The sequence below is a fragment of the Lygodium microphyllum genome, chromosome 4 (assembly GCF_053477565.2).
Source record: "Lygodium microphyllum isolate KBCC chromosome 4, Lygodium_microphyllum_v1.1.10, whole genome shotgun sequence".
Taxonomy (NCBI): Eukaryota; Viridiplantae; Streptophyta; class Polypodiopsida; order Schizaeales; family Lygodiaceae; genus Lygodium; species Lygodium microphyllum.
In genome coordinates, this window is record NC_141138.1 from 172793981 (window position 1) to 172819494 (window position 25514).

General features: G+C 46.8%; 1 protein-coding gene and 1 pseudogene across 4 annotated transcripts in view; both read left to right on the plus strand.

Moving 5' to 3' along the window:
* ATRX (P-loop containing nucleoside triphosphate hydrolases superfamily protein) overlaps window positions 1-25514 on the plus strand; it is a 226923-nt gene that overhangs the window by 189550 nt on the left and 11859 nt on the right. The window lies entirely within an intron of this gene.
* On the plus strand, window positions 9197-9896 carry LOC148037915 (uncharacterized; annotated as a pseudogene).

Below are 25514 nucleotides of genomic sequence, written 5' to 3' on the forward strand. Positions count from 1 at the left end.
TAAGAAGGGTTCACAAATGTCACTAAAAGAAATTGAAATTTTAAATTACAAAACGTATAATCCTTCTTGTGATGTTGCCATTGAAGCAAGTTTACAAAACTCTCTAGAAAAATGGATAGTTAACAATCTAAAAATCATGGAAGCACAATCTACTTTTTAAAACAAGAATGCAAAATTTAATATTAATGAAAGATCGCAGTAGACAAAGCTACAACGTTATGCAGAGCACAACACCCTAGAGCACTTACTCAGCAACGTAGGCATACTCATATGCATGACACATTCGCGTCACGATTGCTCGTTACAGATGAAGATTACCACAATGACTCGATTGGAGGTAGCTTGCAAAGTCTTGGTGGATTCCATAAACTGAGAGGGAGATACTCTATACTCTTTTCAGTTTTTCAGTTTTCCATATTTTTCAGTTTTCATTTCAATTTATCATGTAGACCTAGACATAATTATGTTTTCTTCTTTGATGAGAGATGATGATACCAATTGTATTAGTTATGGTCTCATAGGCCATTTTGGCCTTCTGGAGACGACAATAGATCTCTCTTTTTTTTCGTGAAGATAATTGAACCACACAAGATCAGCCATTGCCCGAAGGAGAGGAGAGATATGAAGGATGGGAGCAAATGAAATGCCCCCTAGTGATGATGATCTCCTGACTGATCAGGAGTAAACCATCAGTACCACACGAGATCGTGAGGGTAGAATTGGGAGCACCACCTATAGTGGCAGAGGCCCTATCCCAGACGGTGACCTTCCTGCACAGGCTTTGGAGCCTACCGTGACATAGATACTCCTACCTTGCACTAGAATCATCCAAACAACTCGCATAGCAAGGGGACACTAAATGTTGGTATGCCCGTACTCAGGCCTGGCTGCAGCTGCATGGGCTACACATGGACCACCTCCTGCCCCTACAATATAATCTGGACTACCCCCACCTAAAGATTAGCCGAGAGGAGTTGAACACCGTCTCTTCAAGGAGGGATTCGGGCCACTCTCCCAAACACTAGACTTCCCCGACCAAAAATGCATTGGGTTCTTCCTCTTGGAGCTACGCTGACATAGAGACCACCTTCTACGGGTCCAGGACCAAACAGCCGAGAACACACAGCAACTCACCCTCCAAGAGTTCTACATACCCTCATCCACCCCTTCTACAATGAGGATTGTAGCTAACTGACCAGTGGCCCCACCCCGAGGAGTTACCTTGGATAGAGCTACAGAGAGGCAAAGCTCGCCGCCCACACCCAGCAAGCCCACGCCCCCACAGGAGGCATCACCTACAGATACAACGGATACTACAACGCCACCGCCACTTCAGCCTCTCCATGCTAGAGAGGCCCATGTGGGACATCTTAAGATGACGTCCATGAGCAGTTCCACACTGCACTTGAAGTGCATCTAGATTGTATTGAGTCTGTATACCATTTTGTACCTACTTACCTAGTTCACCATAACACTCGATAGTAGCTTTACTGGGACTTGGAAAACTTCCCAGACATTTTGTATGTAACCTTTTGGTCTCATAGGCCAACTTGGCCTTTTGTAGATGTTCAGATAACTTTCTTTCTTTCTTTTCTTTCTCTCATAATGAGTAATTATATTAGTAATAACAAGGATACAAGAGTCACAAAAAGCTAAAGAGATAGCTGGACAGTTGAGAAAACCATCGTATACCAAGAGATTAAATCCTGGGAGGAAGAAGGTTTGTGTGCTCAATAAGATCCATCTACTAGTGGAGAAGATCTTTCAATCGAGCGATATGACATTATACACAAGGAAAAAAACAGGTATTCTTGGTAACTTAGTTATGCTAACAACACTAGAATATGAGAAAATGGACATTATCCTCATGTTCTATCGTGTAGTAGTAGAAAATTTTACCTTGCCAAACACCCAATTAGAGGAACACATAAGAGGTCCCACCAGTTTTGGCCCAATGTCAGACCGGAGAGACCAAATTTTCCTGGCCAATCCAGGAGATAAACATGTGACAGGAAGACTCCACATCATTGGTAGTGCAAACAAACCAGATGTAATTAGAAGTATGCCTTATAGAGAGGGACTTGCTCTCCCACATTGTGATCCAAGTATTCCACTTCATCTTCTATGAAAGAACACTTTGACATTTTGACAAAGAGTGTATGTCTTCTTAATGTGTCAAAGATCTCTCGAACATGCATCAAATGCTCAACCTTGGATTTACTATAAATGAGAATATCATCAAAGAATACAATGAATGTTTGAGCAAGAAAGATTGCAATATCTTATTCATGAGTGCTTGAAAAGTAGCGGGTGCATTTGAAAGCTCAAATGGCATAACCAAGAAGTGATATAACCCTCTTTCAGTCCTAAAGGTTGTTTTATATTCACCCCTTCCTTCATTCGAATTTGATGATAACCCAAACAAAGATCAATCTTAGTGAAGACCTTTGCATCTTTGATGTCATCCAAAAGGTCATCAATGTGAGGAATCGGGTATCTATTCTTCATCGTGGACTTGTTAAGCTCCCTATAATCAATGCACATGCGAAAAGATCCATCTTTCTTCTTTAGCAAGCCACCAATCCGCATTCTCCAAAGAAAAACCTTGCATTTGAACTCTCTCTCTCTCTCTCTCTCTCTCTCTCTCTCTCTCTCTCTCTCTCTTCCCCCCCACTACTGCCCCGTCATCACTGCCGCCCGTCACCACCCGTCACTACCCTGTCACCGTCGCCCGTCATCATTGCCGCCCATTAGTCCATCACTATCGCCCGTCTCACTGCCATCACTGCCTTGTCATTGCTGCCCATCACTGCTGCCATTGCCCGTCAATCAATCACATCACTCGAGGAAAAGAGCGGAGATCACATCACTCCAGAAAGGGCCGAACTTCCAATTACGTCACTGCCGGGAGATCATCACTACCATGTCACTGCCGGGAAAGTTCACTCTAGGAAGGGCGCTGGAATTATATTCGAAGGCCCTCAATTGTGATCACACCGGTAGAGCAATATGTTGTAATCAAGTAAGGTGCTCTTGATCAATCTTCAGAATATTAGCAATGCATCAGAACATTGTAACGAGGCCGGTGTTGCGCAGTGCCATCAGCATTAAATACTTACATGTACACATCTTCTCCAAATTGCCCATTGGCGCTCCATAACTAGCTTGTGCCCAACACAATAAGACAGAGTTCCCCCCCAAAATGGAGAAGATCCAAATAGAGCAGATGATTACCAATGCCATCAACAAAGTCAAGGAGTATGACAACGGACTGAGCATAATGAATAGGCAGCTAAACGATAAGATTAAAAAGCTGCACGTATCCGGCTTAGAATGCGCTATGTAATCAGTTGTAAACAGCGATGCAAATGATGCTTGAGGAGCAAGCTGGGCAAATCTTCTAGGTCCCTCCGTAGTGGAATTTGGTGGTAGGATCCCCGAATCCCGCAAGGTCTGCTGGTACCAGCGATGTAACGGGTCTCGCGAAGGGAGCCTAGGAACTGAAGAATCTACGGGAAGGTCAGGAGCGGGAAGCAAACCAGGCTCAGTAGGCACGATCTCCGATGATGTGGAAGAAGGAATCGGATCAAAATCCTATGTAGAAGATTGCACAATATCCCTCTCGTCAAAGACAACATCCCGCCTAATGATTACCTTGTTTGTCCAAGGATCGAACAAACGATAGGCTTTTGCCTCAGAGGAATATCCCACAAAAATAAGAAGATCAGCTCGGGGAGTGAGCTTTTCTATCTTGTCGTCAGGCGTGTGCGTGTACACATGACACCCGAAGACTCTGAAGTAGGAAATAACAGGCCTAGAACCAAAGAATGCCTCATACGGGGTCTTTTGAATAAGAGCCGCAGTCGGGCAGCGGTTTAAGGATGTATACCAAAGTGTTAACAACCTCGACCCAAAGGCGCTCAGTAAGCTCTGCTAAGAACAGCATAGAGCGTGTCATTCCAATGACTGTCCGGTTGCTACACTCTACAACTCCATTTTGAGAAGGGGAGTTGGTAGAGGTGAGCTGGCAAGAAATGCCATGTTGCTGTAGAAACTCGGAGAACTCGTGGGAGATAATCTCACCACCGCTATCACTTCTCATGCAACCGACACAACGACCAGTCTGGTTATGAACCAGCAGCACCCAAGCATAAAAGTATGTGAAAGCATCGGATTTATGCTTGAGGAAGTACATCCACAAGTATCTAGAATGATCATCCACTATCAAAAAGAAGTACAGTGCGCCATTCAAGGCAGCAATGGATGTCGGCCCACAAAGATCAACATGAATCAATCTAAGAGGCGCCTCAGCTCTATGAGAGGACTGCTAAGGAAACGGGATACAGTGCTGCTTCCCGAGTTGACAAGCTTTACAAACATCTCGAGCGAGCTTCAGGCGTGGAAGGCCCTCAACCAACTCACGGCGTGACAACTCATAAAGTGAATCATAACCAAGATTCCCTAAGTGAAAATGCCAAAGATGCTCATTGTTCGTAGGCTCCCAAGAGATGGCTAATGCCTAGAAGCTATGGAACACGGAGCCCTCGGCTATCAGCTCGGTTAGAAAGTATGTCATGTGGTATAGGCCATTCAGCTGTGCCTCACCACGAGCAATCACTAAACCAGTCAAAGAGTCAAGCATCTCGACTGTGGTCGCTGTAAAGAAAACTGCTTGCCCCAACCGGCAAAGCTACTAAACAAATAACTAGTTCACCCCAAGCTGAGAGACATGATATACATTGTCTAGCGTAGCCAGATCTGGACCCTTATTAGTGGCAAAACTGATGCAACCTTGTGCCTAAATCTTGACTGAGGAGTTGTTTTCTACGCGGCCCGGCTGCAGGGGCTTGGGTACGGAAGATGTCCTCAATAGGAGTCATGTGATGTGTAGCTCCACTATCCATAATCCAAACAGGAGCTGAAGTGCTTGGCTGTGTCGAGTGGGCCTCTGTGGTAACCTCGTCGGGATGCAACTCATAGATATGGACGAGACTTGCATCTAATGTCTCTATGAAGACGATGTGGGCCTCTGCAGACTAGTCAGACAAGCCCTCTAGAGTTGAAAACATTGTCGGCTGAGATGGCTGTGTGGTGGCAGTGTGAGTCTGATCTTTAAACTGCCCCTTGCCATCACCCTGCCTCCCCTCCAGGGTGTTGCCCGACTGAGGGGCGGGGGTCTAAGACTTAGGTTTTGGTGTTGTGCCTCTTGCCTTTGATCGACACTCCTCGTCAAAATGGCCAGCCTTTTAACAATGTTGACAATACCTATTCTTTTTAGGTACATTCTGCCACCGAGGTTTGAGAGATTGGGATGTTCCTTGTGATTCCCCGGATTGATTTTGCTTTTGATTTTGATTTTGATTTTGAGTGGAGGTTTGGTTTTGTTTTTCCTTCCCTTGTTACCCTTTCTGAGAATGAGCAACAAGAGCCCCCTCTGAAGAGGAATTCATATGAAATTGATCGAACAACCGTGCGTAACGCAATAGCTGACACTCAAATTCATAGAATGTAGACATGGTAGGTTTTGAAATTATGCCTTCCACAAAATTGAAGTATTTCCTAAGGAGTTTATTTAGGAACAATGTGACCTGATCATCAAAGAACTTAGGAGTCCTCGTAGTGGAGAAATTAGCAAGGAGATGCCGAAACTCACCCAACTTGACTTTCAAGTCATCCCGGTCAATGATTTTGAAAAGTTGAAGCTCATGGTTAAGATTAATACGACAGGTCCTATCCTGAGCTGCATAGCGGTCAATCAAGTGTGCCCATCGCTCTAACGCTAAGTCAAAATGCTGAAGCTGAGAATGAAACTCAAGCATTAAGCCCTGCATCAACTCGACAATAGCGGAGGCATTCCTAGCCTTCCATGAGCGGACAATCTTGTATGGAACAAGTGTGGGATCGGGTTGGGGTGCCAACCCCTGCATAAGATCCCATAGGTTCTGGGAGTCAAGGACATGTCTCATCAAGGTCAACCAAGTAGTAAAGTTAGACGTGTTAAAGCAAGTCTTGTCATTAAATGCATACTTGGCAGAAGACGAGCTAGAACCATGAGGTGTCGAGTAGGTAGGGTAAGATGGATGTGGGGAATAAGATTGTGAAGGGTAAGATGGTGGAGGTGCATGTGTCTGATAAGAAGGAGGGGGAAAAGATGGGTAGGCAGAAATAGGTTGTGAGTGTCCAATGAGTGCTGATTGAGGCAGAGGCACTGGAACATGAATGTTTCCATAGAAGGTCCACTAGGAAAAGCCATGGAGGCAAACTGTGGAGTCAATTGATCCACACTCGAGAGAGATTGGGGGGATACCCAGGTTGCAATGATCCCGAAAGTGTGTGTGAAGTAGGTGGAACACCACCTGGCAGAGGTAAGGATGAGGCCCTAAAGGATGTGCCTATGTTTCCATAACCCCCGGGTGTGATGTGCGATGGGATAAGGTGTCTAAAATGGAAAAGTGAATGGTGTGAATGGAAGTGGAGAAGCAGCGGATGAATGTGGTGGGATGGGTGGGTTTTGAGAATGAGGTATATGAGGTGCAAATACATTTTGTTCATTTTTATCATTTAATGATTGGAAATGAAAATGTGAAGATGATGATGCACCATGCAATGAAGAAAAAGAAACACCAAATTCATTCTGATTTTGTGAAGTAGACGTAAAAGAAGGAAGGGTAGAAAAAAAGGTACCTGGCTTTTTCTTATAATCCCCACGACGTGTGTTAACATTCAAGAATTGGTCCTCAAGAGGACCTTTTCCATAGCCAACAGACTGTACACTTTCTTCCACACGGTCTCTACCAGAATATTGCAAAACAGAAGAAGTAAAAGAAAAAGGCACAAAAGATGAATCTAATGTATCTTGCATCGGAGTGGATGGAAGTGGATGAAATAAATGAGTATACTCCGGGTTTTGTTTTCCAACAAGGGGGCCCATCCTTGATGGAGGTCTCAATGGCACTACAACATCATCAGACTTACGCGCAAAATCTGAAGAGAGAAATTCATGCATACCTTCATTTAGATGATTTTCTTGAAGGGCAACCCTTTGGTCGATCTCCTTCATCTTCATTCATCGATGAGCTATGATCAGTTTGAATTCTTCATAGAACAGCTTGCCTAGTTGTTCTTCCACGTAATCAGAAGTGTCATCCACCATGTCGGAACTTTGTGGAGCAAGCTGATCGGCCCACTCTCGCTCGGTTCTCGGCATAGTTGGTTTTGGAGACTGAATCGGTATTATTGTGTTCAAAGTCATTTGAACCTACTGTTGTTCTTGCTTCTTGTGTAGAGCTTTCAGATCAAAGGCTTAGGTTTCTCAGAGAATACCAGGCTCTGATACCATGTTAAGAAATACCCTAACACAGAAACATAAACAGAAACCGTACGACAAAGCACATACTGATAAAAGAACACAGTTAGAGTTAGGGTAACTCAAGGCTAATGAACACAGTGAATAAATAAAGTGATATAACTACTTAATAATACGATGCTCATGCAGCAAACACACTATGCAATGAATGAATACTGAACCTCGAACTCTTGTATCTCAAGGATCAGGGCAGGGGTAATGAGCTGGAGAGTGTGTTGTACTCCGAACAGATCCCGAATCGCAGCAAGGCAACCGCCAGATGTCGAACACCAGCAAACCCAGTAGTGAGAAGCTGGATCTAATATAGACAGCAGTGAGGAGAGAGATGATGAATATGCCGAAAAGAATAAAGACAGGGCTGCCTTGGAATAACACCATCAAGGACTGTCTACGACCCCAAACGAACCATCCAATTAAACTCGTCTCGCTACAAATCTTTATTTGGCCAATCCAACAACCTGGAGGAAGCCAGTATTTCTCCTTGGAGCGAATTCTCATCCTTATAAATATTAGGAGGGCGCCAAACTGCAAAACGTAACATCTCCTGCTAGGATGCAATCAAATGAGAAAGGAGAAAAGACTGGGAGACCTTAATAGGCCTTGTGGAATTAAGCACATGCCACCAAGAAGCATGAATAATGGTGCTACAATGAGAGATGCCAATCTTTTCTATGAAAAATTTGGCAATATCTGACCAAGGATGACTCTGTATACATTGAGCTTGCAAAAGGGTTAGCCTCAAAGGAGCCATATGCAAATTAACATCTAAAAAAACTGCATCCTCCATCCTTTTAGGAGTGGTCACATGTTGCCACGAAATCTACACCTGTCTCAAACGATTGCCCTTCTTTTTCCACAACATGAATCATAATGCATTGAGCAACTTTAAGTCTGACATGTAGAGGTCGGCCTTGAGATTTCCAACACATGAACCTATCATGAATCCGGGAGGCCATCCAATCCAACAAGGCACGGGAAGCTATCTCCACACCAATAGGATATTCCAAGTGTCTGGTTATATTTTCCCTTGAGATCACAATACCATGCCAACCCAAGGTGTGCAGATCATTCTCTGTATAGGAGAGTAGTATAGATTTTTGAGTATTAATATGAAGACCAGATGCCAAAGCAAAAAGATTCCACACCACCATTGCCCGATTAACATTAGTGCGATCAGCCTTAAGGAATATAAAAGAATCATCTACCAAAGATTGATCCACAAGGTGGGTACCACTAGGAAGAGACAAACCAACTATCTCACCTTGATCAGCCAACTTATCCAACAATGAGAGCATCAAGTGAGTGACTAAAGCAAACAGTTGAGGGCTAAGAGGGCAGCCTTGTTGAAGAGACCAAGATAAGGCAATTTCCTCCATGATCCCTCCATTAAGTGCAATATGAGCCACAGCACCCTGACTAATGGTATCAACAAGAGAAATCATGCGAGGACCAAATCCCATTGTAGACTCTAAGTGCCACAAAAATGACCAGCTAATATGATCAAATGCCTTTTCAATATCAAGCTAAAGCATAACAAGCTGTTGGCTTGAAGCTTTAGCATAGTCAATTCCCAGTTGAACATTCAAAATGTTGTGCATTATATTCCAACCTCTCTCTCTCTCTCTCTCTCTCTCTCTCTCTCTCTCTCTCTCTCCCTCCCCGTGAAGATAATTAAATTAAGTAGGAATATTTACGTCAAACCATCAGGTCAGCTAAGAAAAACAGACACAATCTCTCTCTCTCTCTTGATGCACCATCTCTTGATCTGAGCAAGTTGGAGATTCGCAAGATCATTAGGATGGATCTTACCCAATTGGATATCAGGCGGACATGGTTGATGCCAGGGCAGGAGCTCGGGACAAAGATGGCTTTCTACCTCGAGCATTTCCTTCATACCACAAATTATGGATTTATTGTTCGCCCGAGATACATGGACACCCACCTTTCCCATGGGATCAGATGTACTATTGGCCAGTTGCGCGCCTCCTCACATCAGCTAGAAATTGAGACTGGCAGATATAGATCCATCCCACCAGAGGAGCGCATATGCCAGATATGCCAATTAGAGCCAGAGACAGAGGAGCATTATATCTGTCGTTGCCCAGCGTATTATGAGGTCCGTGGTCGTTTCCACTGTCTCTTTAGAGACGGATTTGGACCACTATCCAAAGTCATGGATTTTACCAATGAGTGATGCCTTGGCCTCTTTCTTCTCGTGATACGACGGCTTTGTGACATGCGCCTCAGGAGTACAGCTGCTCCAGGACACCGAGGCCCTTCACAGAGGCAGCTCACAGACTTCTTTGCAAAGGAGACTCAGAAGACTTCAATACAGTTACAGCCATAGTCCACACGAGAGCCTCTCTCACCGCCACAGTCCACACACAGACAAGGAGTACTGAGTGATCGAGCCGTTCAGCTTAGCCGATCCAAACGTCCTAGGACTCAACACAGACACCGACGACACCTTCATAGGCGGATACAAGGGATTATTGCTCGGGCTAGAGCTAGGCCCTCCATACCCACATGAGATTGTACCATTTTGGAGCTCATTGTTACTAGATAGAGCTCTATGTTTTACACATAGCCATAGGTAGTTTCCTTTCTTATTCTGCTTGTGCTACATATTTTACCTAGACAATTGTACCATCATACGCATGATTGTAACTCATGGTCTTATATGTCATTTTGGCCTTTTGTAGACGTTCATATATCATTTCATTCCATCTCTCTCTCTCTCTCTCTCTCTCTCTCTCTCTCTCTCTCTCTCTCGGTCTCCGTAACAGGTAATTGTATTAATTACGAAAAAAGTTACAAGGTTACATGATTACAAGATACACGATGGCTCTAAGCCACCGTGTGTGAACTTGTCAGTACAAAACACGGACTGAGATACACAAGTCATGACAAAGACACAGAGGAAATTGCCCTATGCCAAGGAAGCAAGTCTTCCTGAGGGAGCAAGTCAGAGTGCCGAATGAAATCTATCTGCCAAAGCAAGAGGCCTTTAAGCCTAGCAATGTGTCCCGGAACATTAGAGGCCGAATCAAAAAGAAAGCCATTCCGAGTAGTCCAATTATGCCAGCATCCCCAATATCTGAGAAAATGGAACAAGGTCTTCATATGCAACTGTGCTGGTGCGGGGTATTTTGAGCGTACAAAAATCCAATCGAAAAGGACTCATTGAGAAACGAACCACAACTCGCCAAACTGCTAACAAAAGCAACCAGATTTTCTTAGTGAGAGGGCAAGAGATAAATCGGTGACGGGCCGATTCCACAGTAGTGGTGCAGAAGAAACAGTTGCCGTTAGAGATTCGACGCTTGGAAAGGGCCGAGGCAAGAGGAAGACTACCAATCATTACCCTCCAAAGAAAGACCTTGCATTTGAAAGGTGTCTTGTTCACCCAGCCCTCCATCACAGTTGCCTTCCACTATGACTAAGATTTCCACAACCCCCATACAGTATTAGCTTTAGTGACCAGCCATTGATGATCTTTAATTAGAAGATGGTACACCTGGTTAGCCGAGGCCTTTTCCAAATTTAACCGACCTGCAAGGACCCAGTCCTGCCAAGGGCGATCGATAGCAAGGGCTAGAAAGGGTTGCCTACTCTGGAGTACTAACAAAAGCTGTTCCCATAAATCATGGTATCTACGAGGGATTCGGAAAAGCCTCCTGGCAGTACGAAATGATATGAAGACATTACGACTGGCGAGGGTGGCATCTGCAACTGAGGTCAAGCTCAAACGGGCCATGTGGTTAAATTTTGGTCTAAGCTCCTGTTTGCCTTCCCATGAAAGTAATCTCAAGGCTGCCAACAATTCCAGTTGAAAAGAGTTAGTATTTACGCGGTCCTCCGCTGGAGACCAACGCGCCTTTTGAAGAACCAATTGCCAGGAGCCGACCAAATGAACAAGCAGAGATGAGGAAGGACTCGAAAACCGAGAGTCTGCATTAAGCACATGCCACTAGGAGCCTCGAATTTGTGTATTCCCATGCAGAAGCCCGCGGTCCTCAAGAAAATAACGGGCTATAGTGGCCCACGGGTGATGCTCCACACACATGGCACGAAAAAGAGACCAAGGAAGTGCCAGCATATGAGTTTCGGCATCCAAAATAGCCCCACCCCCCAGGTGTTTGGGGATACATGTATGCGACCACGAAATCCACGAAATACCGACATGCAATGAATCCTTCTTCCATAACATGAAACGAATGGGGCGGGTGAGAGCATTCAAAGTAGTAGGAGTCTAAGGCAGCAATGGTAAGAAATATGTGAGCATTGGCAGCATAATTGTTTGAGCCACTTTGAGGCGAACATGGAAGGGCCAAGCTTGCAACTTCCAATAGAGAAACTTCGCTGCCAGTTTCTATGAAATCCACTGTAGTAGTTGTTTTGACCGAACATCAACACCCAAAGGGTACCCAAGATGCCTGACAATGGAACCACGGGACACAACCTGTCCCTGCCAACCCAATGACTATAATTCGGACTCCGTACAATTGAGAAGGGCCGATATGAATGTATTGATACGAAGACCAGAAGCCTGACCAAAGAGCGTCCAGACATCTAATGCCTTGCGAATATTGTCCTTGTCCGCACATAAAATCATAAAACTGTCGTCTACCAAAGATTGACTAACGAAGTGCTGACCAAAAGGCAGAGACAATCCGGCCAACTGAGCAGAAGCTGCCATGGAGGATAACATCGACAGAACCGGATGAGTCACTAGGGCAAAGAAGAGAGAACTCAAAGGACAACCCTGTCTCACAGAACGTGCTAGGACAAAGGGCTCTGTAACACCACCATTTAGCATAACTCGCGAAGAGGCCGCCGCACTAATGGTGTAGATCAAGCGGGACATCCGAGTGCCAAAGCCCATCGTAGACATAAGTTCTGCAATGAAAGACCAGTCTAAATAGTCAAACGCTTTTTCCAGATCCAATTGGATCAATACCACTTCCTGACTAGAGTACCTCGCATAGTCAATAGCCATTTGCACATTTAAGATATTATGCAGAATGTTGCGGCCCTTAATGAAACCATATTGAAGCGGATGCACAATGGCCGGAAGATGTTTGTGGAGCCGATTCGCTAGCACTTTGGAAAAGATTTTATACATCGAATCCATCAAAGAGATTGGTCTCCAATGTTGCAACATTGACGGCGAAGGAACCTTTGGAAGCAATTTGATAAGCCTTCTTTCCATGAGGAAGGCATGAACTCTGTTTCCCAAACCTACTGAAACATAGGCGTCAATGGCTTCACCAGTTGGCTAGCAAAACTCTCAAAGAATTCATTGGTGAGACCATCCCAACCGGGACTTTTATCTTTAGGCAGGCGCAACAAAACATCCATAACCTCCTCCTCAAAAATATAAGACTCCAAAGTAGTTTGCATATCGAGTGGACCCTGATGTCGGACCAGATCATAGAAGACTGAACGTGCATGCGTAACCTGGTCAAAAGGTGATTGAGAAGAACCAAGAAGCTCTAGAAAATAATTCCTGTACATATTAACAATAGTCTGAGGGTCCGTGACCATTTGACCCTCTGAATTTTGGAGTCTAGTCATAGTTTCTCGAGCCGGAGAGGCATGCAGCGCGTGAAAGAACTTATGAGTTTGACAAGCACTATCTTGCAAATTCTCAGTCAACTTTTGTATGTTGGCCTGTTGATAAGATTTCAGCTGAAACTCTTTAATAAGATCAGCCAAACGCATTGCCAGTGACAGCAGAAATTCATCATCTGGAGTGTCTACCAGCAGAGAACAAACCAAAGCCAATAAGTCCTCCGCTGCGTGTCGATGCCGCCGACAAAGAGAGGCATGGTGGATCCCATATTGCCGAGCTATCCGCTGCACATTAGAGAGCAATCGTTCAAAGGAAGCAATGCCCTCAAAGGCGAAGTCCGATAAAAATCTATCAATCAATTGCTGCATGTAGCCCTGAAAGAGCGAATCCTTCAAATAAGAGGAGTTGAAACGTAAAGGGAGTCTATCTAGCAGTTGCATAAAAGGTGCAATGGGTTGTGCAAGTATCTCAAGCTGGAGAGGGAAATGGTCCGACAAGGCATATTGCTGCAAGACTGTCATGTCCAGCATCTCAAGAAGAAAATCATCATCTTACATGATGTACATTCGGTCCAACCGCAACCATGTAGTGGCATACTACGCTGAATGGAAAGTAAACCCTGTAGAAGAAAGGTGTAGCCAGGACCATAGATCTTGCTTAAGCACGGCAAGAGCAAACACATTCCACACCCGACTTTCCGGAGCATCCATCACTGAATGCCCTGAAGTGGATTGTGAAGAATCAATACACATATTAAAATCTCCCCTCAAAAAACCCCGTCTGCCAAGTGACAAGGAGGTCTTCAAGGTATTCCAAAGATCCCGGCGGGATGAAGGATTACTGGGAGCATATAGGCCCAGCAACCATAAGATTTCTCCTTCAAATAAAACTTCAACCACCACAAAGCGGCCATGTACATCATTTTTAATAAGAACTGGCTGATATTTCTCATGTACAATCATAAGCACACCAGAATAATGCCCGGCGGATGCCCCTGCATAAAATAAGAGAAACCCATAGCAATCCACAACTTTTCCTGCTTCACCGTGACTCTTGTGCTCTACCGCACACAAGACATCCCACTGATTCTCATGCAATACAGTTCACATGGCATGTTGCTTAGGGCGAGAACAAATGTCTCACACATTCCACGTGGCTATCTTCATGTGTATTCGAAAAGAAAATCAGGAGCGAGTCACCACTTGCCTCGATTTAACCTTTTCTGCTAGAATATCAAGGACACCCTCATCCAAAAAATCAGCTAACACGGCAAAAGAGTTCTGACGGCCAGCTTTAGAGGTAGACGGAATATCCACTGTCTTGGGGATGGAACGGGGATAACGACGATCCCATGGCGTAATCACATTCCCTCGAGTATCAAAAGCCAACTTAGCAGGTGGGCTCTTTGGACCGTCGGTATACACTTTCCTAGCAGACTGATTACGGGGAGCAGAAGGAACCATAGTACGCGGAGCGTGCTCTGAAGACAGCATTTCTTTCCTGCGCATATACGTGCGCATGGAATCTTGTGAAACATTAGGCTCAGTAGCTGCCAGGCTAGCATCAACCTTTTTACCTTTTTTGGGATGTGCCTCCACCAAGTCATTGCCACGGGAATCCAAACCCGAAGCAGGTTGTTTACCTTTATCCAGAACTTTATGTGGCTGGGGTGCATCCTGGGATGGAGCATCAAGCACCATGTCTTCCATCGGCAGCGCAACATGCTCATCATTTGAAGATGGTTTCTTCTCTGGGCATTCGGCCATAAAATGCCCCAATTTTCCACACGAAAAGCAATGTCCTGCAAAGTTGCCCCATTTCAAACGAAAGTGCAAAGGATGCATGCCAGAGCAATTAATACAAAGCCATGCATGCCTTTTCCTAGCAGTGTCCCATAACATTCACAAACGGTTGCGATTCATGGCCCTTAGGCTCGGGGGGACCAGAACAGTTCCCACAACGGCCATGGCATCTTTTAACAATGGCCAATAGATAGCCAGGCAATTTTCCACTTCAACCCACACTGAGCATTCATGTTGGAGGTGTTGAAAGTCTGCCATAGGGCGCCATGGCACAACATGGACCAAACGGCGATCAAAGAACAATGGCAATTTAGACAGAAGCTCAGCCCGATGTGTCTCAGATTTCAACAGTACCTCATAGAAGCCTTGGGGCCCAACAAAAATCTCCTCAACACACTCCCCCTGTAGTAAATGATGCAGCCACTGGCGAATGTGGGAAAGCACTGGAATCCTACCAGTGAAGAAGAGTATAACAGCACAGTCATAAAACACCGAAAAAGAGCGCAAGACACTTTTCGGGTCCACTGTGGCTTCCAGAACATCGTCAGTTCCAGAGTTAGAAAACGCTACATGATTGTGTTGGACATACTCGCCAAGCAGAGTGTTGGCAAACTCTAGTAAATGCTCCCAGTTAATATCCTGTGAATCCACAGAGTCAGAGGCAACCTGAGCATACAAACGTTCCTGATGATCCGTTATCTCTTCTAACGTATGCTTGGAGCGTTTGCCCGCAGGCTGGAAGTCCGGACCAGGGTGCCGGCATCTCCTCCGTACACGGAACCATATCCTCTGGTTCCTCTCTATGAGAATCCGGATCAAGGGCTGCCACCGTTTGGTCGATAAAAGCCAAATCCAGTCCAGCCATGGTGTTTCAGTACGTGTGCAGGTCAGATGCCACACCAGGAGCTCGCGGAAAACCGAGACAGCACAGGCCTCTCTCTCTCTCTCTCTCTCTCTCTCTCTCTCTCTCTCTCTCTGTGTGTGTGTGTGTGTGTGTGTGTGTCTCTTGCTGCAGCACAGATCTCTGTCTGCTGAGTTAGAAATCTGCACCCTTGTAAGCTGGTTTCTCACACTGCGGAGGTCGACCCTCTGCTGTATCACAGAATTCTTTCTGCTGTGCCAGAAACCTACAAGACTGCGTGCCGGTCGCTCTTAGTACAGGGGATTTGAAGGCGATCGCGGGGGTGGTGGGACAGAGTGCGCGCAGGACAGGACAAGGACATCTGGAAGGCAAGGGCGGAAGTCGAGAGGTCTGGCAAGGAAGACAGACGGCGCCCGCTCTCTCTCACGCATGTACCCGGGATTAGAGCAGGTTCTCAGACCCACGCAGTCCGATGCAGAGCAGGGCGCTAGGGAATGTCAGAACAGGTCAAGGATGATGGTCGCGAGCAGGGCAGAACACAAGAAGGCAAGGCAAATGACGGGAAACAGGTCGCCAGAGAGAATCGCAGGGAGGGCAGAAGACGGGATGGCAAGAGGTGAAGAGGGCAAAAAAAACGGGGGGCTCTGCGAGTATTCACGGCCGTCCGCAGCGAGTCTCAACCATCCTCACGTAAGTGTCCGCTTGCAAATACGCGTCCGCAAACAAGGATTGACGACGTCCCCGCAGGCGGCTCAAGGATAGGGCTTCCGCAAGCAACTCAGGGACAAGGCGCGCTATCGTTTGCCATTCTCGCTCTCTCTCTCTCTCCAAGACTCTCTCTCTCTCTCTCTCTTTTTTTCGTAAAAGGTAATTGTATTAATTACGAAAAAAAGTACAAGATAACTTGATTACAAGAAACATGACGCCAATCCAGGCCATCATGTGAAAAGGGGCTAATTGCGACAAGTTACAAAGTTATGGCAAGGGGGCAGATGAAATTCCCATAAGCCAGGTACGGAAGTCCTCCCTAGAGAGCAAATCAGAATGTCGGAGAAGATCCAACTGCCAATACAAAAGGCCCTTAAGCCTTGCAATATGTCGCTGAACATTATAGGCGGAGTCAAAGAGAAAAGCATTCCTAATGGTCCAGTTATGCCAACAGCCCCAATATCGGAGAAAATGATACATGAGTTTCATATGTGGCTGTGCAGGAGTGGGGTATTTGGGCTGTCCGAAAACCCAATTAAATGGGTGCAGGGTGAATCCAACCGCTCCTTGCCAAATAGCCGACAAAAAGAACCAGACTTTTTTTGCGACGGGGCAAGAAATAAATCTGTGGCGGGCTGATTCCACAGCAGTGGTGCAAAAGAAACAGTTGCCATTGGAGATTCGTCGCTTGGAAAGAGCTGACGCAAGCGGAAGACCACCAATCATCACTCTCCAAAGAAAGACTTTACATTTGAAGGGGGTCTTGTTCAACCAGCCCTCCATCACAGTTGCCCTCCACCAAGACCGGGGCTTTCGTAAGCCCCATAAAGCATTGGCTTTGTTAACTAACCATTGTTGATCTTTCATCAGAATATGATAAACTTGATTAGCAGAAGCTTTGCTTAAAGTCAGCCGGCCTTGTAGGTCCCAATCCTGCCAGGGATGATCTGAAGCAAGGGCAGGAAAGGGTTGTCTGCTCTGGAGCATCCGCAAAAGCTGTTCCCATAACGGCCTATATCCCCGCGGGATCCTGTAAAGCCTCCTAGCTGTACGAAAAGATATAAGTACATTGCGACTAGCAAGGGTGGCATCCGCAACCGAAGACAAGCCCAAACGAGCCATCCGGTTGAATTGTGGTCTAAGCTCATTTTTGCCTTCCCATACAAGTAAACGCGAGACTGCTAATAATTCCAATTGAAAAGAATTCATAGCCACGCGATCCTCCGCTGGATGCCATTGAGCCTTTATAAGGACCCGTTTCCAGGAACATACCAAATGATTAAGCAGCGACGAAGAAGAACTGGAGAACCTCGAATCAGCATTAAGAACATGCCACCACGAAGTCCGGATTTGGGTATTGCCATGTAGAAGCCCATGGCTCTCAAGAAAATAACGGGCTATATCGACCCATGGATGATGATCCAAACACATGGCGCGGAAGAGAGACCAGCAGAGTGCCTGCATGTGAGTTTGGGCATCTAAGATAGCTCCGCCACCCATGCGTTTGGGGGTGCAGGCATGCGACCAAGAAATCCAGGAAATACCTGCATGCAATGAGTCCTTCTTCCATAGCATGAAGCGAATAGACTGAGTAAGCGCATTAAGAGTCATAGTAGTCCAGGGCAACAGTGGCAAAAAATATGTCAGCATTGGCAACATAATTGTCTGGGCCACTTTGAGACGAATATGGAAGGGCCAGGCTTGAGATTTCCAATATATAAACTTAGCCACCATTTTTTGAGAAATCCACTGCAGAAGCTGCTTTGGTGGAACGTCGACACCCAAAGGGTACCCAAGGTGCCTGACAATGGAGCCACGAGGAATAACCCGACCCTGCCAGTCCAAGGATTGCAAATCCGACTCCGTGCAGCTAAGAATGGCTGATTTGAGCGCATTGATGCGAAGGCCGGAGGCTTGACCAAAGATGCCCCAAACATCCAATGCGCGCTTGAGGTTGTCCTTGTCCGCACGCAAAATCATAAAAGTATCATCCGCCAAGGATTGGCTAATGAAGTGCCGTCCTGAAGGAAGCGACAGACCGGCCAACTGAGAAGAGGCTACCATATGGGATAACATGGAAAGAACTGGATGTGTCGCGAGGGCAAAGAATAGCGGGCTCAAAGGGCATCCTTGTCTGACAGAGCGGGCAAGTACAAATGGCTCAGTAACACCTCCGTTCAGCATGACTCGCGAAGACGTTGCCGCGCTAATGGTGTAGATAAGACGAGACATCCGGGGACCAAAGCCCATAGCCGACATAAGTTCAGCAACGAAAGACCAATCCAGATAGTCAAAAGCCTTTTCCAGGTCCAGTTGAATCAGTACTACCTCCTGGTTCGAATGCCTTGCATAATCAATAGCTAGTTGAGCATTCAATACATTGTGCAGAATATTTCGGCCCTTAATGAAACCATACTGTAAAGGATGCACAATGGCCGGGAGATGCTTATGAAGTCGGTTCGCCATTATTTTGGAAAAGATTTTGTACATTGAGCCCATCAAGGAAATGGGCCGCCACTGTGTCAACCTAGATGGCGAAGGGACTTTTGGAAGTAGTTTAATAAGGCCTTCTTTCCATGAGAAAGGCATGATCCCGGTTTGCCACACCTACTGAAACAAAGCCTGCAATGGTTTCGCCAGTTGGGTAGCAAAAGCTTCAAAGAACTCATTGGTGAGGCCATCCCAACCCGGGCTTTTATCCTTGGGCAAATGTAACAAGACATCCATAACCTCTGTCTCACAAATATCGGACTCCATAATAGCTTGCACGTCCTGCGGTAGCTGATTGCGGACCAGGTCACAAAAACCCGAACGGGCCTGGGCGATTTGATCTGAAGGTGGCGAAGTGGTGCCGAGAAGGTCACGGAAATAATTCCTGCACATATGCACAATAGTCTGCGGATCCATGATAAGGTGACCTTCTGCATCCTCGAGTCTGGTCATATTCTCCCTAGCAGGAGAGGCGTGAAGAGCTCGGAAGAACTTATGGGTTTGACATGCATTATCGTGCAACGTATCTGTCAGATGTCGCAATTTGGCCTGCTGATATGATTGCAATTGGAATTCTTTAATAAGATCCGCCACTCGCATGGCCAGCGCTAGCAGAAACGCATCATCCGGAGAGTCCACCAGCAAAGAACGAACCAAAGCCAGCATGTCCTCGGCTGCCTTGCGACGCTGCCGAGAAAGAGACGCATGGTGGATCCCATACTGCCGAGCAACCCGCTGCACATTAGAAAGCAATCGTTCAAATGACGCAGTGCCTTGAGAAGAGAAGTCGAAGAGAAATCTATCAATCAATTGCTGCATATAGCCCTGAAAGATTGCATGCTTCAGGTAAGACGAATTGAAACGCAAAGGGAGTCTCTCCAGAAATTGCTTGAACGGGGCAATGGGTTGTGCAAGCAGCTCAAGCTGCAGAGGGAAATGGTCGGACAAGGCATATTGCTGCAACACCTTGATTTCGAGCAGCTCAGGAAGAAAATCATCATTCTGCATGATATATATACGATCCAATCTCGACCATGTTGTTGCATACTGGGCAGAATGGAAAGTAAACCCTGTAGAAGACGGGTGTAGCCAGGACCAAAGGTCTTGCTTAAGAACGTGAAGAGCCAACGCCTGCCACATACGACTTTCCGGCGTATCCATCACCGAATGTTCCGACGTGGACTGGGAAGAATCCACACACATATTGAAATCCCCCATGAAGAAGCCCCGTCTGCCAAGTGACAAGGAGGTCTGCAAAGTCTGCCAAAGCGCCCGACGAGATACGGAATCATTCGGAGCATAGAGGCCAAGTAGCCATAAGATTTCCCCTTCGAATATAATTTCAATCACCAAAAAACGGCCATGAACATCATTTTTAATTAGAACAGGCTGATATTTGTCATGGACAATCATGAGCACGCCCGAATAATGCATGGTCTGTGACCCAGCATAAAACAATCTAAAACCATGGCAATCTACCACTTTTCCGGCTTCGTCGTGACTCTTGTGCTCAACAGCGCACAGGACATCCCACTGATTTTCATGCAATACAGTCCACATAGCATGTTGCTTGTGCCGCGAACAAATTCCTCGCACATTCCACGTGGCGATTTTCATGTATACTCAAAACAAAATCAGGTACGAGGCACTGCTTGCCTCGCTTTGACTTTGTAAGCGAGAATGTCCAGAACTCCCTCGTCCAAGAAGTCCGCCAGCACTGCAAAAGAGTTCTGCGGACCAGATTTGGAAGTAGACGGCATATCTGCTGGCTTTGGGATGGAACGGGGGTAGCGACGGTCCCACGGGGTAATGACATTACCTCTGGTATCAAATGCCAGCTTAGCAGAGGGCCCCTTTGAACGATCCGAATACATTTTCCTGGCGGGCTGATGAAGGGGGGCAGAGGAAACCATAGCAGGAGCCGAGCGCTCAGAAGACTGCGTTTCCTTCCTGCGCATGTATGTACGCATGGAATCTTGTGATGTAGTAGACGCATTGTTCTCCATGCCCGCAACAACCCTGTTGCCTTTTTTTGCACGTACTTCCACCCAATTAGTGGCGCTGGAATCCAGACCCGCAACTTGTTGTTTACCTTTGGCCAAAGCTTGGGGCTGATGGGTAGCATTCAGCGATGGGGCATCACACACCATATCTTCCATGGGCGGCACAGCATGGCCATCCTGGGAAGTGTGTTGCTGTTCCGGGCATTCGGCCATAAAGTGCCCCAACTGTCCACAGGAGAAGCAGTGCCCTGCAAAATTGCCCCATTTCAAACGAAAGTGTAATGGGTGCATGCCAGAGCAATTGAGGCGTAACCAGGCAGGCCTTTTTCGTGCAGTGTCCCATAGCATACACAAGCGGTTGCGATTGACAGCCCGGAGACTGGGAGGGACCAGAACAGTGCCCACAGCGGCCATAGCATCCTTCAATAATGGCCAATAAACAGCCGGCCAGTTTTCCACCTCGACCCAGACCGGGCATTCACGTTGCAGCAGACGCTGAAAATCTGCCATTGGACGCCATGGAACCACATGAACCAACCGACGTTCAAAAAACAAAGGCAGTTTAGACAGGAGAGCAGCACGGTGCGTTTCTGATTTCAGCAGGACCTCAAAAAAACCCCGGGAGCCCACAAAAATCTCTTCAACACATTCCCCTTGTAACAGATGTTGCAACCACTGGCGAATACGGGAAAGCAACGGGATTCGCCCAGTGAAGAAGAGTATGACAGCGCGATCATAGAATACCGAAAAGGAGCGTAAGACAGTTTTTGGGTCCACGGTGGCATCCAGCACATCATCAGGTGCAGAGTCAGCGAAGGCTTCCTGATTATGTTGAACATAATCGCCAAGCAAGGTGTTCGCAAATTCTAGCAAATGTTCCCAGTCCACTTCCTGAGAGTCCACCGAATCCGAGGCAACCTGAGCATAGGACCGATCCTGAGGAATGCCTATCTCTTCCGAAGCATGCTTGGTACATTTACCCGCAGGCTGGATGTCGGGACCAGGGGGCAGCTCTTCGTTGCACGGAACCATATCCTCAGGTTCCTCCGCATCAGAATCCGGGCCCAGTGCTGCCACTGTTTGATCTATGAAATGCAGATCCAAACCAGCCATCGTATCTGATGAGTTGATCTCGAGGGAGGACTGACCCTCTCTTTTGCCGGCTCTCTCGCTTTTCCTTTTTTCCTGTACAAAGGTGCTGTCCCGGGGTGTGCTCGGCAAGGAGAGCTAATGAAAACTGAGGTTTACCTGTCACCGTGCAAGGGCAGACAGGCGAAACACAGGCCGGGCGGTCTCCACAGCAGGACAGGACAGGCTGGGGTGCCGGGCAGGGGTCTGTCAGCAGAGTCCGGGAACAGGGCGTCAGGGGGATGCTACCATAGACAGGACGTCAGTGATCAGGCGTCTGGGCGTGGACAGGGCGGCCGGAACCGAACACGCTGCAGGAGTAGGGCGACTGCTCCCGACTGCTCCAGGAGCAGGACTTCTGGAAGGCGACACCAGGGATGCTGGCGGCAGCGCAGGGCGCAGCCGCGACTGACAAAGGCAGGCAGAGAGGCAGCCCGCGAGTGAAGTTACGAGATGCAACGGCCTGGCGCACAGAAAGGACGACAAGCCTGAGGCGAACAGTGGGAGTCACCAGGTAGGGCTTCAGGCGGCGGCGGCGCAGGTAAACGCAGGTACAGGACGCGCCAGACCTAGCGAGGGCAGGGCGGCACGGAGCCTCTCTCTCTCTCTCTCTCTCTCTCTGGCGCACACAATGTGTCTCTCTCCTCTCAACCTATTGCCTCTGGACTTCATGTCACCTGTCACCTCCCTCCTTCATGTCACTTATTGCAGGTCGTCACCACACCAATATCTCTCTCTCTCTCTCTCTCTCTCTCTCTCTCTCTCTCTCTTTTTTCGTAAAAGGTAATTGTATTAATTACGAAAAAAAGGTACAAGATTACATGATTACATGATTACAAGAGACACGAGGGCCCTAGGCCAACGTGTGGGAAATCCCCGTACTAATGCAGTAAAAAGGTTACACCAATCATGGCAACGACACAGAGGCAATTGCCATATGCCAGGGATGCAAATCCTCCCGAGGGAGCAAGTCGGAGTGCCGAATGAGATCTAGCTGCCAATGCAAGAGCCCTTTAAGCCTGGCAATATGTCTCGGTACATTAGAGGCCGAATCAAAGAGAAAAGCATTGCGCGTGGTCCAAATGTGCCAACATCCCCAGTATCTGAAAAAGTGAAATAAGATCTTCATATGTAACTGTGGCGGTGTGGGGTACTTTGGGCGCACAAAAACCCAATCGAAAGGAGTTAGTGAGGACCCCACCACTGCGCGCCAGATTTTCGACAAGAGTGACCAGATATTCTTGGCGAGCGGACAAGAAAGAAAACGATGTCGAGCCGATTCCGCAGTAGTGGTACAGAAGAAACAATTGCCATTCGAGATTCAACGCTTGGAAAGGGCCGAGGCAAGAGGAAGACCACCAATCATTACCTGCCAAAGAAAGACCTTGCATTTGAAAGGTGCCTTATTCAGCCAGCCCTCCATCAGCGTTGCCTGCCACCATGACGGCGATTTCCGCAGTCCCCAAACAGTATTAGCTTTCACACATCCATTGGTGATCTTGAATGAGAAGCTGATATACCTGATTAGTAGAGTCCTTTTCCAGACTCAACCGGCCTACAAGGTCCCAGTCCTGCCAAGGACGATCCACAGCCAGGGCAGGAAAGGGCTGCCTACCCTGAAGCTCCAACAAAAGCTTTCCCCATAAACCACGGTATCCGCACGGGATCCTGAAAAGTCTCCTAGCAGTCCGAAACAATGCAAGGACATTGCGAGTGGCAAGGGTAGCATCCGCAATCGAAGTCACACCTAAACGGGCCATGCGGTTAAATCTCGGTCTGAGTTGATGTTTGTCTTCCCAGCATAGAAACAGGGAACGGCCGTTCCGGCCTGTAGGAACGGCCTAACGCGTTCCAAACCCTCCAAGGAGGTGAAACGGCCAGGGAACGTTCCCTGCCGTTCCCCTTGCCGTTCCCTACCGTTCCCTGCCGTTCCCTGTTTGGAACGGCCATTCCAGGCTTGTTTACTGAAAATTGACATTTTTTCTTGTTTTTTTATTTGCTTGGGTCATAGTCCTTCTACCACATATTCACCCATCTCCATTGCCTAATGTGCACACACTAATCTCTCTCTCTCTCTCTCTCTCTCTCTCTCTCTCTCTCTCTCTCGGGTTGAAGATTCAAAGTGTCAAGACAATCCACAAGCTAATTAGGAGTCCATGCAAAGTTCAAATTTGATGCACTATCAACTCTTGCAAATCAGAATGAAATTTCAGCCGATCCTCAATTCCAAGGTATTCATCCATTTATATTGTCTAATTTCAAGGGAAATTGGGATAGTTGGGGCAATTCAAGGCAATTTTGAGCTATGGGGGTAATCGAGTCAATTTTGGGACATTTGGGTCAATTTCATGCATTGACAGGTATTGGGGCAATTAGAGGGACATTCTTTGGGGCAATTCGGGTCATGCAGGGCATATTTGGGGCACTTGAGACATGTGCCGTTCCCCCCGTTCCCGTTCCCCGACCTTGGACGTTCCCCCCGTTCCTGTTCTCGTTCCCGTTCCCCGTTCCAGGTAACTATGCTTCCCAGGAAAGTAATCTCGATACTACCAACAATTCCAGCTGAAAGGAGTTAGTCTGCAAGCGGTCCCCTATTGGATGCCAATGGGCCTTTTGGAGCACCACTTTCCAAGAGCCGACCAAGTGCAGTAACAAAGAGGAAGAGGGACTGGAATCTCTCTCTCTCTCTCTCTCTCTCTCTCTCTCTCTCTCTCTCTCTCTCTCTCTCTCTCTCTCTCTCTCTCTTTTCGTTAAGATAATTAAATTAAGTAGCAATATTTACATCAGACCATCAGGTCAGCTAAGAAAAACAGACACAAATGAAAGGCTACCAAGACTCACACAAATATCACACAAAAAGGATAGTTGGTGTGGAGTGAACAATTCTCTCTCTCTCTCTCTCTCTCTCTCTCTCTCTCTCTCTCTCTCTCTCTCTCTCTCTCTCTCTCTTTTCGTTAAGATAATTAAATTAAGTAGCAATATTTACATCAGACCATCAGGTCAGCTAAGAAAAACAGACACAAATGAAAGGCTACCAAGACTCACACAAATATCACACAAAAAGGATAGTTGGTGTGGAGTGAACAATATCCAACCAGGGAGCAGCAATATCAAGAAGAACCAGGTCAGCTGAAACCATAGAGGAGATCTGCCATAACACTAAACCACGAACACGCGCAACATGATTATGGATGCCCAAGGCCAAAATCAAAAATAAAGACATTCCGAGTACGCCAAATATGCCACAGAGCTGTCCATCTAAGGAAATGGAAGAGGTAGGAATAATCTAATTGCAAAGTAGACATAGAAGTCATCCTTCCCATAATCCACGAATGAGTTGATATCCGTTGTGCTAAGTCGCCGAGGACCACACACGGGGAACAATACTCCAAATATATCGACGAGCAATAGGGCAAGAGACAAAGAGATGAAGCAATGTCTCATCACATGTAGTGCAAAATACACAGCGACCACTAGATATCTTGCGAGCACGCAACATGTCCCTAGTTGGAAGACCCCCAATAAGCAACCTCCACATGAACACTTTACCCTAATAAGGAACCTTAGATTTCTAGAGTTA